This window comes from Palaemon carinicauda, chromosome 37 (genome assembly GCF_036898095.1).
Source record: "Palaemon carinicauda isolate YSFRI2023 chromosome 37, ASM3689809v2, whole genome shotgun sequence".
NCBI lineage: Eukaryota > Metazoa > Arthropoda > Malacostraca > Decapoda > Palaemonidae > Palaemon > Palaemon carinicauda.
The window spans coordinates 6052915-6060588 of NC_090761.1; the positions used below are offsets into that span (position 1 = coordinate 6052915).

Here is a 7674-nt window from a genome sequence, read left to right on the forward strand (position 1 = left end):
TTCCATCAAGGGAAAACGAGCAGAAGCAACCAATCCGTAAAGAGTGTCTTATCCCCAGATGTCTCCCTTCTCTTACATTAATTTTGCATAATCTCTGCTAACATCATTCGCAAGAATTTACTCACCTAACTTATGATATTGCGACGGATGCAGAGAATTTCAAATGAATATTCGTTTTTGTGTGTACACGAGAAGATACAACCAACAGTTTCAATTAAGGAAAATTTAAAACTTATTCGAAGAAACCTTTAAGAACTGTTGTAGCTTGTCCCTTATTTCCCGATAGTAGCTAAACTAGACAGAGTTTTCAAGATAAAACGATTAAATTGCTCAAATACGACGAAAAAAAGAATACAATGAGGAGAGAGAGAGAGAGAGAGAGAGAGAGAGAGAGAGAGAGAGAGAGAGAGAGAGAGAGAGAGAGAGAGATGTTGACTAAATTTCAAGTTTTACAGGGTAGCAAAGATCACCATCTCGCGTCTTCCACATCAATGTCATCTTTCATAACTGAGCGCCATACATTCATTTACCACATCATTAGTCCATTCCATTCTGAATTAGAATGGAATATAACTCATATGAAAAAAAGCAGCATCAAAATAAATCAGATAATGAAAATAAGAAAAAAAATAGATCTTACGATTATATCATCACATACCTGCAGGCTTTTTCCAACAAGGCAAACATTCTACATCTTACAATCTTTCAGGAGGAAAATTATGCAAGAAACATTCACATTGCACCTGATTTCCCCTCGAGCGTTGAAGCATTAATAATGTATGATTAATGTCGTTCAGTGAATGCAGAAGCAATTAATAACCTTTCAAGATCATTATCGTCGTCTTGCTGCCAATTGACATCGCTGTCAGATTAATCAAGGGAAAAACGAAACTTTTATGGAAATTAAGACGAAAGCTACACAGCACGGGCCCGTTTGGGTGTCCCCGACAGATATTTAAAACGACAGGGAAGTTATGTCAATGCAATAGGTATGTATTATTATAAGAGATATAAAGGAATACTTGAAATGAATTAATATGCATATATATCACTATCATCATCAGCCATAACTAGAGTCTACTGCAGGTCAGTCCTCAGACATGTCCTTCTACTCACTTCTATTTATGTTCTATCTATGCCAGTCTACACTCGCAAAGTTTTTTAGTTCATCAATCCATCGTCTTCACTTCATTCCCTTGCAATCTCTAGGGACCCATTCTGTTATTCTTAGGCTTAGGCACCACCGAATCCGTCGCGTGCGTCCAACACGGCTAAGCAGCCTCGTGCGTGTATAAGCATGTCCGTCTTTTGCGGGTGTGGCCCAACCAGACAACGAGCGACGGTTACAAGACGGACAGTTCAGCACCACTAGTCGTTATGGAGGGGGCGTGGGAATTTTTGCTCTATGACTCATTGCTGTCAACAAAATTGGAAGTGTTTAAGAACAGGAAAATCTGGACTCATGGCATAAATTTAGAACGAGGAAAGAGTGGAGAATATGCAACACTCTTTCATAAGCTACGACAGCATCCACAGAAGTTTTTTTTTAAATTGTCGGATGTCGCCAAAAACCTTTGACATAATTCACGAGGGCATCATGTCTCTAATATCAAAATTTGAGACCAATATCAACGGAGGAGAGAATTGAGGTAACTCTGAGGTAAGGATCACTGATTTCTAAATTTGTAAGGTTGCACTTTATTTTATTCAATAAAAAAATCATATGTAAATTGTTTGTGAATTGAATACTATATAGAGAAACTTTTTAAACAAAGGTATTTACATACATGTATTCATTAGAATATGATAATGATAATAATAATAATAATAAAAACTACCTGAATTCTTTATCACAACCAAAAATCATCACTTTTGATATAGCTCAAAGTTGGGTAGGTGGTTCAATAGATGGTGTCTGGCTCGGCTGCTGTTATGCATCTGATTCTTGTAGTAAAAGCTCTTGAAATTTGATTTTTAGAAACATCTTCCTACTTCTGGGCAATGACCGGAAGTCCGGTAACAAACTCCGAAAAAAGAGCAGATCATCATCACCTTCATTCATTTTCTTTGTCAGCAATTCGAATTTTTTACTCTCAAGTGTGATCAATTCCTGTCGATAATCATCATCTAATTTCCGTTTTGCCGTTCGTTTTCTTTCATTGCTGCTACATACAGAGTATTGAAGCACCTGCTTACTATTTGTAATTTTCTCCTTTAGCACATTCCGAGTTCCTTCCTCATCATCATCATCGTCCTTTTGTGGCATCATCTGACTTGGTCCTGGGTTCTCGTTCCGCTCTAGTTGTGATTCATCAAGGACGTTATCACATTGAGTTGTTCTTCCATTCATTGTCACTGGGGTACTTCTCAGAAGAATAATGTGCATCATCTTCGCTAACATGTTGTCCAGGTGTTGATATGATGTTAGTGACTCGATCATGGGTTAACAGTGTCATTTAAAAACGACAACTGACGAAAGTATGGCCAGTTTGAACGTGATATTACGTCACTTGAATCTCCTGAGCGAGGTTTTGGAATTTTTTTCAGCTCCTTAATATAGTAATCACGAATTCCTCGCCACTTCAGTCTATCTACGAAAAAAATGATCATAAATTAATAAAATAACGATATAAACAGTATATATTTTTTTTTAATAAAATTCATACACTTGTATTCAATGCGTGCTTGTATACGCATTATGTAAGTGTATATATACGTTATATATCCTATATCTAACAGCATGTTTTTTTCCTTTTAGGTTTTTGGCCACCGGGTGCTCATTCCGTTCACTAGCCTTTTCATTTCACATGGGGAAAACTTCTGTATCAAGGATTGTGAAGGATGTAAGCGAGGCTATAGGGGAAACATTTCAAGATACATATCTCCCATATCCGACAGAGAAGATCTTGCTGGAAAATTGTGCAAGATATGCATCTAAATGTGATTTTCCAAATTGTTTAGGTAGCATTGATGGAAAACACATACGGATCAAATGTCCACCGCAGTCAGGATCAATGTATTATAATTACAAGCAATACTTTTCCATCAACTTACAAGCAGTTGCAGGAGCAGACTGTATATTTACAGTGATTGATGTTGCTGCCTTCGGTAGAGAAAGTGACGGAGGAATATTTCGAGGTTCATCATTCTACTAAAATCTAGAGATGGATGCATTGAATATACCACAGGACACAAAACTTCCAAATACAGATGTGTCCCAAACCTATGTATTATTGGGAGATGAGGCCTATCCTTTACTAAAACACTTAATGAGACCATTCCCATGACAGCAACTAGACAAAAAGAAACGCATCTTCAATAACAGGCTATCACGTGCCAGAAGAATGGTGGAATATGCTTTTGGTATTCTTACGACAAAGTGGCGGATTTTGCAAAAAAGCAGAGAAACAGATATCAATGGTGCAATTCTAATAACCAAAACAACATGCATCTTGCATAACATTGTATTAACACATGATGGATTTAAAGGTGTCGGTAGTAATCATACAGTAGATGGTCCTGAAGTAGACCTACGCTCCATTTGTAATGCTAGGAGAAATAATCGTTACAAAGAGTGTGCCAAAAATATAAGGAATAAATCTGCTGATTACTTCTGTACTCCAACAGGAGCAGTTGCCTGGCATTATGATTGATAGATCTATGTAATGTTCTCGAAACTGTTTGCTGTAATTTCCATATAGTATTCATATTTTCTAATTCATTGCATACCAGTGTACTAGAAAGTATGCATATCTAGTTAATTCTATGGAAAAGTAAAATGTTCTTGCTTAAAAATGTATCATTATATTCTAATAAAGGGCAAATAAGATACTTACTGATATCATTATTTTCCAGTTCTGAACTAATCTCCATCCACAATTTCTGGATCACACTCCGATCTTTATGATCGCGATGTCTGGGATCCCATATTGGCTGTCGCTGGTACACCGTGGTAATTAATTCTTCCTTCATGTTGACTCAGCTCGGAGACTCAGCTAAAAATAAAATGTTTTGTTCCTCACTCGTGCGGTCTGGTACGTCACCCACGTGCATGCGGCGTGTGGGGCCACTCGTATTTGAATTATGACAGTTGATCAAAACGCACAAAACGCTTAGCCGTGTTGGAAGTACGCGACGCGCTGCGACGGATTCGGTGGGGCCTCACCCTTAATGTCCATCTAGGATCAGTCATTCTCATAATAGGTCTTAGCCATGTCCATTTACTTTTTTTACATTTTAGAATATCCTCTACTTTAGTTTGCTCTTGCATACATGTTCCTCGTTTTTGTTCTCTTAGCGTTATTTCCATCATTGTTCATTTCATACCTCTTTGAATTGCAATTAGCTTATGTTCTAAGGCTTTGGCTAGGCTCCAAGTTTCTGATGCATAAGTAGAACCACCTGATTAAATACTTTTCTTTTTAGAGAAAGTGGTATTTCACTTTTCATAATCTCATATTGTTTACCAATATTTCATCCCATGTCTATGCTCCTTTTAATTTCAGTCTCATGTCCTGGAAAATGATTGATTGATTGGTTGATTAATTTGAGTTTTTCTGGCATCTTGACATCGCAGGTCATTAATGGCGGATTGTTTATCATAAAGAATAAAAGAATATCCAATTAAAACCATAAAATCAAAGATGTCATTATGCAATTTAAATAGCTTTCAGAAGACCAGCTTCTTAAATAAAACAAGAAATACTGCCAGCATTGTACGACACATCAAGTTCAAGAATCTTGGAAAGGATGAACCTGCCATCCTCACCCCAACCCTCAAACGCCTATCTATTTCTTTCTGTACTATAATTGGGGCATTCAGTTAACAAATGCCTCACAGTCAAGGGTATCAAACAGTCATTGCAATATGTAGGTATTGGCCAGTTACCAGAAACTTGTATGTCATCCGAGTGTGACCAATGTGCAGACGACAAAGAGTAGTCTCCCACTTACAGGGTATAACGTTACACCTCCATTCGTTATTTCTCTCCTCATAATTTCAACTGGACTGTTGCCAGTTATTTTAAATAGAATTCTTAATTGTAGGTACAAAAATCATGACAGGGAATTGGGTACCTTAGCAGCAATTCAGCTGCAGCATTCTTTGCCAGTAAATCTGGTCTTCTCATTTCCAGACACCCCTTCGTGTGCCGGAACCCAGCAAAATTTAAATTTTATACCTTTTAGACCAATTATGTTTTTGTTCTTCAAGGCTCCTATAATGGTGAACAGGAGCCACTTCACATTTGCATGATACATTAGAGAAATGATCAGCCAGGGTAATGCTAACCTCAGTTTCTTTGGTCAAATACTGACCATTCACCTCCAACACTGGTGGTGGGTAGGGGGTAAATTCTACTGTTGACTGATGAAACAAAAGATATCCAAGATTGGTGTCTAGTCTCTTTCATTATACAGCAGAATTGTGCTCTACATTTCTTGTATATAATTAAATTTTCCACCGTATGGCATCTGCACAGTTGAATTAAAGATGACCTTGTGGCTCTGTGCAGGCCAGTTAATTCTGATGACCACCGAGGAACTGGTTGCCATTTAAATAAACCTGTAGTTTTGGAAATTTAATTGACTCTTGCTGTATGTAGAGTTTCATACACTTTCAAACTGTTCTGCATTCCCTTCAATTTCATTTAGCTCCTGAAATCTATTCCAATCTGCCTTGTCAAGTTTTCATAGTGGCAATCTCCATAAGGGTAGATTTTTTTTTGTATTTATGATAATTGGAGCATAATCACTAGTATGCCAATCATCTAACATTTTCTGTTCAAAATCGAGAAGGCAGTTGGAACTTGCAATTGAAAGGTCAATGCATGTCAGTGTACCTGTATGAACATGAAAGTGTGTGGGCTCTCCTGTATTAAGGAGTCTCACATCTTCCTTTTCCACAATTGATGATATAATATTGCCCCTCATTTTTGCTGAAAACATCGCCCCATAAAGAATGCCAGCCTTTCAAATCTCTAAGTAAAAGAAAAGGTTGAGGGAGTTGTTGAATCACTTTATTAAATCATCATGAGAAATGTTGCCATTTGGAGGCAAGTAAAGCGAGCATATTGTATATTTTCTCCCTATATCTATTTGTACAAAAACTGCCTGCGGATGTGTATGAATCGACAGAGATATTCGGGGAACATCTCGACGTAGAGATATAAGGATTATGGCATAGCTCCCTACTCGGTGATCATTTGGTATCCCATTGCTATTATATTCGCGAGCACAAGGAGTATTAACATCGTTTGCTCTCCTGTAGACATATAATTATGGGCGAGTGCTCATGAATGAGGAGCTTAAGTTCTTATTTGTCCCTTGATCCTTAACAATTCTATTGCTAAATTTACGAAAAAACTTCGGTTTATTTTCTGTAAGACCCTTTGGATGAAGTCATTCCATTGGTATTTTTTTTATCTAACATTATTTCCCAGAGGTTACTTAAGAGAAGGTCTTAATATATTGAGTTTTACGTTTGTCTTTTTCTTTGTCCTTTTGATCTATTTTTTGATGTGGATGGTGGACCTCAACTGTAATTTATGATTTATTAAAATTGTCTTCCGGTTGATCAGAAACATCAACAGACAAAAGATCCAGTTTATTTGTTGCCATAACTTATTTTCTTATGGAAGGGGTTGAGAGAGATGGAGGTCTCTCTTTTTGAATTAATAGGAGATGAGTTTCATGGTTTTTGCACCTTCCTTACTACAGGTGCACAAGGTAAATTGGTTTTGAGTGGAACCTCCATTAAATCAGGCAAGGACACGCCGTGAGATATGTTTTTAGTATTGTTTATAATGGGGGACGAAGGTTGTACAAGATAGTTAATACCCCACCATTAATACACTGTGGCAAAGCCTCAGGAGGCAATATGCTTACCTCACCATGTAGCGTTTTATCATTGGATGGTGTCCTGTTACTTTTTCTAGAACTATTGACAGTACTAGGTGGGTTTGATGTCTATGGTAAATTTCCTTTTGATTTTAAGGTCTTGACATTGCTAGTCGATTTATTCAGCAGTCTTTTTGCATGGCTCACTCTTGTGTGATTTAAACTGGATTGGTTGAGGGCACCCTTGTCCAACTTATTCAGTTTGCATCTCCTAACAGTGAATTTAGGATTATAGTTGCAATTTAAACACCCTGTTGGGAATAAATGCTACACATCTTTTCCTTTTTACCAACTTTAGATGGGTGTCCAAATTTAACACAATTAAAAAATTGTAGAGGTTTCTGCTTGAAAGGCACATCAGCATCCTGGAAAGTAAGGATAATCATTGATTTTTCAGGTACTTTGTGTACTTTCCACATTGTTAGTTGACACATGGCTAGTATCTCCTCTTCCGTAAATTCATACAAATCTCTATCACAAACTACTCCGCTTCCATAGATGAAGTTTAGATGAAGTTTGACATCCAACTTTATATCATCATTACATGTTTTTGAATTTGACAATATAACAGTTTGTATGTGTGATTAGGCATTGATGAGGAATCTGTTCTTTCTAAATCGAAATATATCTCTACATGCGATGGTACCTACTTCCTCTGGAAGAAATTTGCATATCTTAAAATAATTTCCTGTACCTACTTTAGACTGAGCAATAAACCACATTGGTGTTATATTTTATTTTTTAATTTTTTTTTTTTTGGGGGGGGGGGCAGGCAAC

The 7674-nt window shown here is 37.1% G+C and overlaps 1 pseudogene; it reads right to left on the minus strand.

Annotated features, from left to right (window-relative positions):
• Positions 1-1908: 1908 nt before the first annotated feature.
• Positions 1909-3972, minus strand: LOC137629410 (uncharacterized; annotated as a pseudogene).
• Between the last annotated feature and the right edge of the window lie 3702 nt (positions 3973-7674).